The 10,502-nt window shown below is 40.1% G+C and overlaps 1 pseudogene; it reads left to right on the top strand.

Annotated features, from left to right (window-relative positions):
* Nucleotides 1-1,352: 1,352 nt before the first annotated feature.
* On the top strand, nt 1,353-2,268 carry LOC101147492 (small ribosomal subunit protein uS5-like; annotated as a pseudogene).
* Nucleotides 2,269-10,502: the final 8,234 nt, after the last annotated feature.

Raw genomic sequence — 10,502 nt, 5'->3', positions numbered from 1 at the left:
TAGACCTGAAGTCAAAAACTGTAATACAGGACAAAGAAAATGATTGTACAATGACAAAGAGGTCAATTCATCAAGAAAATATAACGATGATAAATATATATTCATCCAATATTGAAGCATCTAAATATAAAGGAAATATTAAAAGATCTGAAAGGAGAGTTACACTATAATGTATAATAATAGGGGACTTTAATACCCCACTTTCAGCAATGAGATCATGTAGACAGAAAATCAACAAGAAAACAACATACTTGAACTAGATTTTAGACCAAATGGGCTAACAAACATATACAGAACATTCCATCCAACAGCAGCTGAATATATTTTCTTCTCAAGTGCACGTGGAACATTTTCCAGGATAGATAATATATTTCACCATAAAATAAGTTTCAACAAATTTACAAAGACTGAAGTCATATGAACTATATTTTCTGACCACAATGGTATAAAACTAGAAATCAATAAGAGGAGGAATTTCTGAAAATTCACAAACACATGGAAATTGAACAACATGCTCCGAATAACCAGTGGGTCAATGAAGAAATTAAAAGGGAAATTTAAAAATATCTTGAGACAAACAAAACTGGAAACACAGCATACTAAAACTTAGGGGATGCAGCAAAAGCAACTCTAAGAGGAAAGTTTAGATAAGCAATAAATATCCACATCAAAAAAGAAGAAATATCTGAAATAATCTAATGTTATACCTCAAGGAAGTAGAAAAACAAGAACAAACAAGTCCAAATTTAGCAGAAGGAAAAAAATAATAAAGACCAGAGCAAAAATAGATGTAATAGATAAATAAAATAGAAAAATAATAGAAAAGATCAGTGAAACTAAGAGTCAGGTGTTTGAAAAGCTAATAAAATTGACAAAACTTTAGGTAGACTATGAAAAATAAAGGGAAAAGACTAAAATAAATGAAATCACAAAGAAAAAGACATAACAACTGATACCAGATAAACAACAATGTACTGTAAGAGACTACTATAAACAATTATATACCAAAAAATTATACAAGCAAGAAGAAATGGATAAATTCCTAGACACATAAACCTATCAAAACTGAATCATGAAGAAACTGGAAATCTGAAAGGACCAATAAAAAGTAAGGAGATTGAATCAATAATAAAAGCCTCCTATCAAAAAAAAGAGCCCAGGATTTGATGACTTTACTGCTGAATTCTACCAAACATTTATAAAGAATTAATATTGATCCTTCCAAAATCTTCCAAAAAATGGAAGAAGAGGAAATACATCCAAACTCATTTTACAAGGTGAGCATTACCTCTATACTAAATCCAGACAAGGACACTACAAATAAAGAAAATTACTTCTTTTCCGAGAAAACACCAAATGGCGGATGACGCCGGTGCAGCGGGGGGGCCCGGAGGCCCTGGTGGCCCTGGTGGCCCTGGTGGCCCTGGGATGGGGAACCGCGGTGGCTTCCGCGGAGGTTTCGGCAGTGGCATCCGGGGCCGGGGTCACGGGCCAAGGCTGCGGAGCTTGCGAAGGCAAGGCCGAGGATAAGGAGTGGATGCCTGTCACCAAGTTGGGCCGCTTGGTCAAGGACATGAAGATCAAGTCCCTGGAGGAGATATATCTCTTCTCCCTGCCCATTAAGGAATCAGAGATCATTGACTTTTTCCTGGGGGCCTCTCTCAAGGATGAGGTTTTGAAGATTATGCCAGTGCAGAAGCAGACCCGTGCCGGCCAGCGCACCAGGTTCAAGGTGTTTGTTGCTATCGGGGACTACAATGGCCACGTCGGTCTGGGTGTTAAGTGCTCCAAGGAGGTGGCCACCGCCATCCGTGGGGCCATCATCCTGGCCAAGCTCTCCATTGTCCCCGTGTGCAGAGGCTACTGGGGCAACAAGATCGGCAAGCCCCACACCGTCCCTTGCAAGGTGACAGGCCGCTGCGGCTCTGTGCTGGTGCACCTCATCCCTGCACCCAGGGGCACTGGCATCGTCCCCGCACCTGTGCCTAAGAAGCTGCTCATGATGGCTGGTATCGATGACTGCTACACCTCAGCCCGGGGCTGCACTGCCACCCTGGGCAACTTCGCCAAGGCCACCTTTGATGCCATTTCTAAGACCTACAGCTACCTGCCCCCCCGACCTCTGGAAGGAGACTGTATTTACCAAGTCTCCCTATGAGGAATTCACTGACCACCTCATCAAGACCCACACCAGAGTCTCCGTGCAGCGGACTCAGGCTCCAGCTGTGGCTACAACATAGGGTTTTTATACAAGAAAAATAAAGTGAATTAAGCGTGAGAAAAAAAAAAGAAAGAAAATTATAGGCCAATACCCATAGTGAATATATATGGTTCGAATATTTGTTCCAACAAATTCTCATGTTGAATTGTTATCCCCAGTGTTGGAGGTGGGGCCTGGTGGGAAGTGTTTGGGTCATGGGGGCAGACCCCTCATGGCTTGGTGCTGTCCTCATGATGATGAGTTCTCATGAGATCTGGTTGTTTAAAAGTGTGTGGCACCTCCCTGCCCCCTCTCTCTCTTGCTCGCACTCTGGCCATGTGAGGTGCCTGCTCCTGCTTTGCCTTCTGCCATGAGTAAAAGCTCCCTGAGGCCTCCCCAGAATCCAAACACATTCTGGCACTATGCTTGCACAGCCTGCAGAACCATGAGCCAAGTAAGCCTCTTTTCTTTATAAATTACCCAATCTTGAGTATTCCTTTTTGCAACGCAAGAACAGCCTAATAGAACATATATAAGAATCTTTAACGAAGTACTAGCCAACTAATTCAATAACACATTAAATACATTATGTACCAAAATCAAGTGGGATTTATCTCTAGGATCCAACGGTGATACAACATATACAAATCTATAAATGTGATACACCACATTAATATAACAAAGGACAAAAACCATATGATCATCTCCTCAGATGCAGAAAAAACATTTGACAAAATTCAACACGCTGTCATGATAAGAACTTTCAACAAATTAGGTAAAGGAGGAACGTACCTCAATTCAATGAAGGCCATATATGAAAAGCCTACGGCTTATATCAGGCTTAATGGTGGAAAGTTGAAAACTTTTCCTCTAATGTCAGGAATAAGGCAAGGATGCCCACTCTTTCTTGTCACTTCTATTCAACATAGTACTGAAAGTGCTAGCTGGAGCAATTAGGCAGAGACTACAAGAGCTGGGAGCGGTGGCTCACGCCTGTAATCCCAGTACTTTGGGAGGCCGAGGCGGGCGGATCACGAGGTCAGGAGATCGAGACCATGGTGAAACCCCGTCTCTACTAAAAATACAAAAAAAATTAGCCGGGCGCGGTGGCGGGCGCCTATAGTCCCAGGTACTCGGGAGGCTGAGGCAGGAGAATGATGTGAATCCAGGAGGCGAAGCTTGCAGTGAGCCAAGATCACGCCACTGCACTCCAGCCTGGGTGACAGAGCGAGACTCCATCTCAAAAAAAAAATAAATAAAATAAATAAAAATAAATAAATAAATAAATAAATAAAAGGCATCCAGACTGAAAAGAAAGAGGTTAATTTGTCCTTGTTTGCAGATGACATGCTCTGATATACAGAAAACCCTAAAACAACTGTTTAGAAATAATGGACAAATTTGATAAAGTTGCAAGGCATAAAATCAACATACAAAAAATCAGTAGCATTTCTATACAGTAAAAATGAACTATCAAAAAGGAAGTCTAGGAAACAATCCCATTTACAATAGCTAGCAAAAAAAAGATACTTAGAAATAAATTTAAACAAGGAGGTTAAAAACTTGTACACTGGAAACTGAAACATTGATGAAAGAAATTGAAGAAGACACAAATAAGTGGAGACATTCTGTTTTCACAGATTGGAAGAATTAATAATATTGTTAAAATGTCCATACTACCCAAAGTGATCTACAGATGCAATGCAATCATATCAAAATTCCAATGACATTTTTCACAGAAATAGAAAAAAAACCTTAAAATTTATATGGAATCACAAAGACCCCAAATTGCTAGAACTATCTTGGGCAAAAACAAGAAAGCTGAACATATCACACTACCTGGTTTTAAAGTATATTACAAAGTTATAAAAATCAAAACAGTATAATGCTGGCATTTAAAGCAGAAACATAGATCAAAGGAATATGACAGAGAACCTAGAAACAAACAGAATCATTTATGGTCAACTGATTTTGACAAAGATACCAATAAAACTCAACTGGCAAAGAACAGCCTCTTCAATAAAAGTTCTTGGCAAAACTGGATGCTCACATGCAGAAGAATGAAATTGGACCCTAATTTCACATCATATACAAAAATCAATTCTAAATGGATTAAATAATTAAATGTAAAACCTAAAACTGTAAAAGTACTAGAAGAAAACATAGAAGGGAAGCTCCATTACATTGGTCTAGGCAATGAGAACCAAAACTAGACAAGTGGGATAATATCAAACCACAAAGAAAACAACTAACAGAGTTAAGAGACAACCTAAGGAATGGGAGAAAATACTTAGAAAACATGCATCTGATAAGGGCTAATATCCAAAATATGTAAGGAACTCAAACAACTCACCAGCAAGCAAACAACCTGATTAAAAAATTGGCAAAGGACCAAAAGAAGACATGCATAGCCAATAGGTAGATGAAAAAAAAATGCTCAACATCACTAATCATCAGAGAAATGCAAATTAAAACCATGATGAGTTATCACCTCACACCTACCTGTTGGAATGGTTATTATCAATTAGACAGAATATCCTAGGGGCTGGCAAGGATGTGAAGAAAAGGGAATTCTTGCACACTGTTGGTGTGAATGCAAATTAGTATACCCATATGGAAAACAGTATGGAAGTTCCTAAAAAAAACAAAAATAGAATTACCATATTATCCAGCAATTAGATTACTGGGTATATATCTAAAGAACATAAAATCAGTATGCCAAAGAGATATCTGCACTCCATGTTCATTGCAGTGTTATTCGTAACAGCCAAGACATGGAAGCATCAACATATATAAACAATAAAATATTACTCAGCTTTTAAAAAGAAGGAAATCCTGCCATTTGCAACAACATGACGAACCTAGAGAGCATTATGTTAAGTAAAATAAGCAGACACAGAAAGATAAATATCACATAATCTCACCTTAATATGAAATCTAAAGAAATTCAATTCACAGGAACAAGGTAGAATGGTGTCTACCGGGGTCTGAGGGGTGGACGCTGGGGAGATGTTGGAGATACAATATTTCAGTTAGAGAGGAGAAGTGAGCTAAGAGATTTGCTGTACAACATGGGGACTACAGTTAATGTATTGTATTCCTGAAGATTACTAAGAGAGTGGATTTTGAGTGTTCTCACCATAAAAAATAAGTGAGGTAATGCATATATTAGATTTAGTCATTCCACAATATCATTCCACAATGTATCCAGGTTTCAAAACATCATATTGTACATGATAAATATATATAATCTTTTGTCAATTAAAACATAAATAATTTAAAAACTATAATCCAAGAAGACTTTAAATAATAGAATACTTGAATCAACATGGCAACGCGTCACCATGTACTAGCCACAATGATCCAGAATAGCCTCAGAAATCTGAAGTTTAGTGCCCTTTCACTCAGATACTACTTCTACATTTTACCATCTGTCATGAAAAATTTTCAGGAAGCGAACTCTTCCCAAATTAAGACACTGGACACATTAACTGATGGGTATAATTCTAAAGAATGTATATTTAATGGGAGAGTTATAAGAGACTTCCTCTGGATAGAAGACTATCTTTGAATGCTTCATGTCATAGTTATTTCAACTATATTTTTGGCTAATGGACTTTTCTTGGTGATAGATATTGCACTCAGCACCTAAACCCAACCCTTGCATTTCAGATAACCTTCTGTACTGCATGATTTAGGCATCCTAGGTTTGTTAGGATGAACTAGAGGTTGGGTGGGGCACATATTGCTGATGACAGCGTCAGTTATGGACTATGAGCATCAGCTGTGGCCAAAGTATGGAAATGATGCAGGAGCTGGCCAATACCGTGACATCGGAGGTGGGGAGTATTCTTTTAGGGTCCTCCCATCTGCATTCGCCATCTTGAAGGAGCATGTCTGGAGCATAGGAAGAGAACAAATAATGCAAAAGCAGTGGGAATCATAAGACTATGCATTTGGTCATCAACAGGCCAGACCTCATCTGTGATTCTCTGACGACTAGGACTTAACATTTTGGAGATCCAAATTTTGGCAGAATAGGCATTTGATTCCTCCTATATCTCCATGAAGTTCAAAGTCTTCCAGGATTCCTCACCACCCTACTGTAAATAATATGGAGGTATACAGATGCTTCCATATAAGACAGAGCACACAGTCATAACCAAATGGGCACCCTTTCCAGCTGCAATATTCTAGGTGTAGCCTCTGAGTTCCCTGGGGCAGGGTAGGCTGTCCAGAGAGCTCTCTGGAACATAGGCCAGGACACCAGTGATTGGAGCAACTGCTTCTAGTAAAATTCATAGTTCATGGCACTTGCACCAGTGACAGGAAATAGAGCAGTTTGGAACCCATAGTGTGTTTACATGGCAAAGTGCTCTGGATTTAGACATGGAAGTTTACTCTCCATGTGGCCACTGGCAGGTAACTTTGCTTCTCATTGTTTTTCTGTTTGTTTATTTTGAGATGGAGTCTCCCTCTGTCACCCAGGCTGGAGTGCAGTGGTGCAATCTCGGCTCACTGCAACCTCTGCCTCCCAGGTTCAAGCGATTCTTCTGCCTCAGCCTCCTGAGTAGCTGGGACTACAGGTGTGCGCCACCACGCCTGGCTAATTTTTGTATTTTTAGTAGAGATGAGGTTTCACCACATTGGCCAGGCTGGTCTCAAACTCCTGACCTCAGGTGATCCACCTGCCTCGGCCTCCCAAAATGCTGGAATTACAGGCATGAGCCACTGTGCCTGGCTAACTTTGCCTCTCTTAATGCAGATATACGTTGGAGATCAAGTTTGGATCCAACTGCCACAATAAAGAGAATCACACATATTTTTGGTTTCCTGCTGCATATAAAAGTTATGTTTACACTACACCATAATCTATTAAGTGTGCAATAGTATTATATGTTAAAAACAGTGTATATAATTAAAAGTATTTTACTGCTAAAAATGCTAGTGATCATCTGACCTTCAGTGAGTCATAATTGTTTTGCTGGTAGAGAGTCTTGCCTCAATGTTGATGGCTGCTGACTGACCAGGGTGGTGGTTACTAAAGTGGCTATGGAAATTTCTTAAAATAAGACAACAATAAAGTTTGCTGCATCAGTTGACTATTTCTTTCATGAAAGATTTCTCTGTAGCATGTGATGTTGTTTGAATTTCTTTCCACGGAAGAATTTCTTTAAAAATTGGAGTCAATCTTCTCAAATCCCGCTACTGCTTTATCGTAAGTTTATGTAACATTTTAAATCCTTTGTTGTCATTTCAACAGTCTAATGATACAACTTTCATGGATGAGGAGTTGCTATTTTTTTTTTAAGAGACAGGGTCTTGTCTTAACACCCAGGCTAGAGTGCAGTGGCAAGGATCATAGCTCACTGCCCCCTCAAACTCCTGGGTTCAAGTGATCCTCCTGCCCCAGCCTCCCAAGTAGCAAAAATGTTTTCAGCATCCTTACCAGGAGAAGTTTCTAATTCAAGAAGCCACTTTCATTGCTCATCCATAAGAAGCAACTCCTTGACTGGGTGCCATGGCTCATGCCTATAATAATCTCAGCACTTCGGGAGGCCGAGGTAGGAGGGGATCACTTGAGGCCAGGAACTTGAGATCAGCCTGGGGAACTTAGCTAGACCTTGTCTTTCCAAAAAAAAAAAAAAAAAAAAAAAAAAAAGCCAAGGGCAGTAGTGCATGCCTGTAGTTCTAGCTACCAGGGAAGCTGAGGTGGGAGCATAGCTCAAGCCAAGGAGTTCAAGACTGCAGTGAGCTCTGATCATGCCACTGTACTCCAGCCTGGGCAACTGAATGAGATCCTATCTCTTAAAAAAAAAAAAGAAGTAACCCTTCATCCATTCAAGTTTTATCATGAGATTCCAGCAATTCAATCACATTTTCAGGCTCAACTTCTAACTCTAGTTCTCTTGCTATTTCTATCACATCTGCAGTGGGCTCCTCTATGAAGTCTTGAAACTCTCAAAGTCAGCCATGAGAGTTGGAATCAATTTCTTCCAAACTCCTGTTAGTGATGCTATTTTCACCTCCTCCTGTCGATCATGAATGTTCTTAATGGCATCTAGAATGGTGAATCATTTCCAGAAGGTTTTCAATTTATTTTGCCCAGATCCATCAGAAGAATCACTATCTATGTCAGCTATAGCCTTATAAGATGTATTTCTTAAACAATAAGACTTGAAAGTCAAGATCACTTCTTGAGCCATGGGCTGTAGAATGTATATTGTGTTAGCAGGCATGAAAACAATATTAATCTCCTTGTACATCTCCATTGGAGCTCTTGGGTGACCAGGCACGTTGTCAATGGGAGTAGTATTTTGAATGAGTATTTTTTATTTGAGCAGTAGGTGTCTAGGTGTCAAAAGTAGACTCAAAATGTGTCTAGGTGTGAAAAGTAGACTCAAAATATTCAGTGAACCATGCTGTAAATAGATGTGCTATCATCAAGATGGTGTCTTATTTATAGGCAGAGTAGATTTAGCAGAATTCTGAAGGGACTTGGAATTTTCAGAATGGTAAATGATCATCATTACCTTTAACTTAAAGTCACCAGCTGCATTAGCCCCTAACAAGAGAGTCAGCCTATCCTTTCAAGCTTCGAAGCCAGGCATTGACTTTTGCTCTCTAGTTATGAAAGTCTTAGATGGCATCTTCTTCCTACAGAAGGCTTATTTTTCCACACTGAACATCTGTTGTTTAATGTAGACATCTTCATCACTTTGCAAGATCTTCTGGGTAACTTGCTGCAACTTCTACGTTAGCACTTGCTGCTTCACTTTGCACTTTTATATTACGGAGATGGCTTCTTTCTTTAAACCTCATGAAATAATTTCTGCTAACTTCCAACTTTTCTTCTGCAGCTTTCTCACCTCTTTCAGCCTTCATAATATTGGAGAGAGCTAGGGCCTTTCTCTGGTTAGGTTTTTGGCTTGAGGGAATGTGGTGGCTAGTTTGATCTTCTGCCCAGACCACTAAAATTTTCTCCATATCAGCAATAAGGTTGTTTTGCTTTCTTATCATCCATGTGTTCACAGAGTAGCACTTTTAATTTCCCTCAACAACTTTTCCGTTGCATTCATATCTTGGCTAACTGGCACAAGAGGCCTAGCTTTTGGCATATCTTGGCTGTTGACATGCCTTCCTAACTGTAATCATTTCCAGCTTTTCATTTAAAGTGAGAGACATAGAACCCTTCCTATCACTTGAACACGTAGAGACCATTGTGGAGTTATTAATTGGCCTAATTTTAATATTGTTATGTCTCAGGAAATAGAGAGGCCTGAGGAGAGGGAGAGGGATGGGGAAATGGCCAGTTGTTGGAGCAGTCAGAACACACACAACATTTATCCATTAAATTCATCATTTTTTAGGGGCGCAGTTCATAGTGTCCCAAAACAATTACAACAGTAATAACCAAGATTATGGATGACATATCATCACAACAGATATGATAATAAAACAAGTTTGAAATTTTTTTTTTTTGAGATGGAGTTTCGCTCTTGTTGCCCAGGATGCAGTGCTATGGCAAGATCTCAGCTCACTGCAACCTTCACCTCCCAGGTTCAAGCGATTCTCCTGCCTCAGTCTCCCAAGTAACTGGGATTACAGGCATGCGCCACCACACTCAGCTAGTTTTGTATTTTTATTAAAGATGGAGTTTCATCATGTTGGTCCAGCTGGTCTCGAACTCCTGACCTCAGGTGATTCACCTGCCTTGGCCTCCAGAGTGCTGAGATTGCAGGCATGAGCCACTGCGCCTAGCAAGTTTGAAATATTTTAAGAATTACCAAAATGTGACACAGAGACATGAAGTAAGCACATGCTGTTAGAAAAATGGTGCCAGATGACTTGCTCAATGCAGAGTTGCCACAAACCTTCAATTTGTATGAAATGCTATAGCTGTGAAGTGCAATAGAGCAAGGCTCAATAAAACAAGATATGCCTGTAGTGTCTAGTAGGCATGTTTGGGGGTGGCTTGAGAGGATGCTTGGTAAGGGAGGCTATCCAAGGAAACACCAAATAAGGTCTCTTGGAGATCATGCCCTTACAGCCCACAGAGTACATCTGATGGTGTCTGTGTTGATGGTTGATCATGATCTCTTTCCTAAGACCTCCTTGTCCAAGGGAAGCTCTTGAGAAAGGTGAAGACAAGCCTGAGATACCCAGAACCTGGTGATGCCTCAGAGGTGGCTCACAGCCTCTGGTCTGATGAAGGAAGTTTTCTTCTCTGATGTCTCTTTCATTGAATGGCCCAGCAAGAAGCACTAGACTGGAGCATAACACTGCACACCTGCCTCTGGGC

Source organism: Gorilla gorilla, chromosome 21 (assembly GCF_029281585.2).
Source record: "Gorilla gorilla gorilla isolate KB3781 chromosome 21, NHGRI_mGorGor1-v2.1_pri, whole genome shotgun sequence".
Lineage (NCBI taxonomy): Eukaryota > Metazoa > Chordata > Mammalia > Primates > Hominidae > Gorilla > Gorilla gorilla.
Note: the sequence above shows the minus strand (reverse complement) of the source record. Positions and strands in the feature narration are given on the sequence as shown.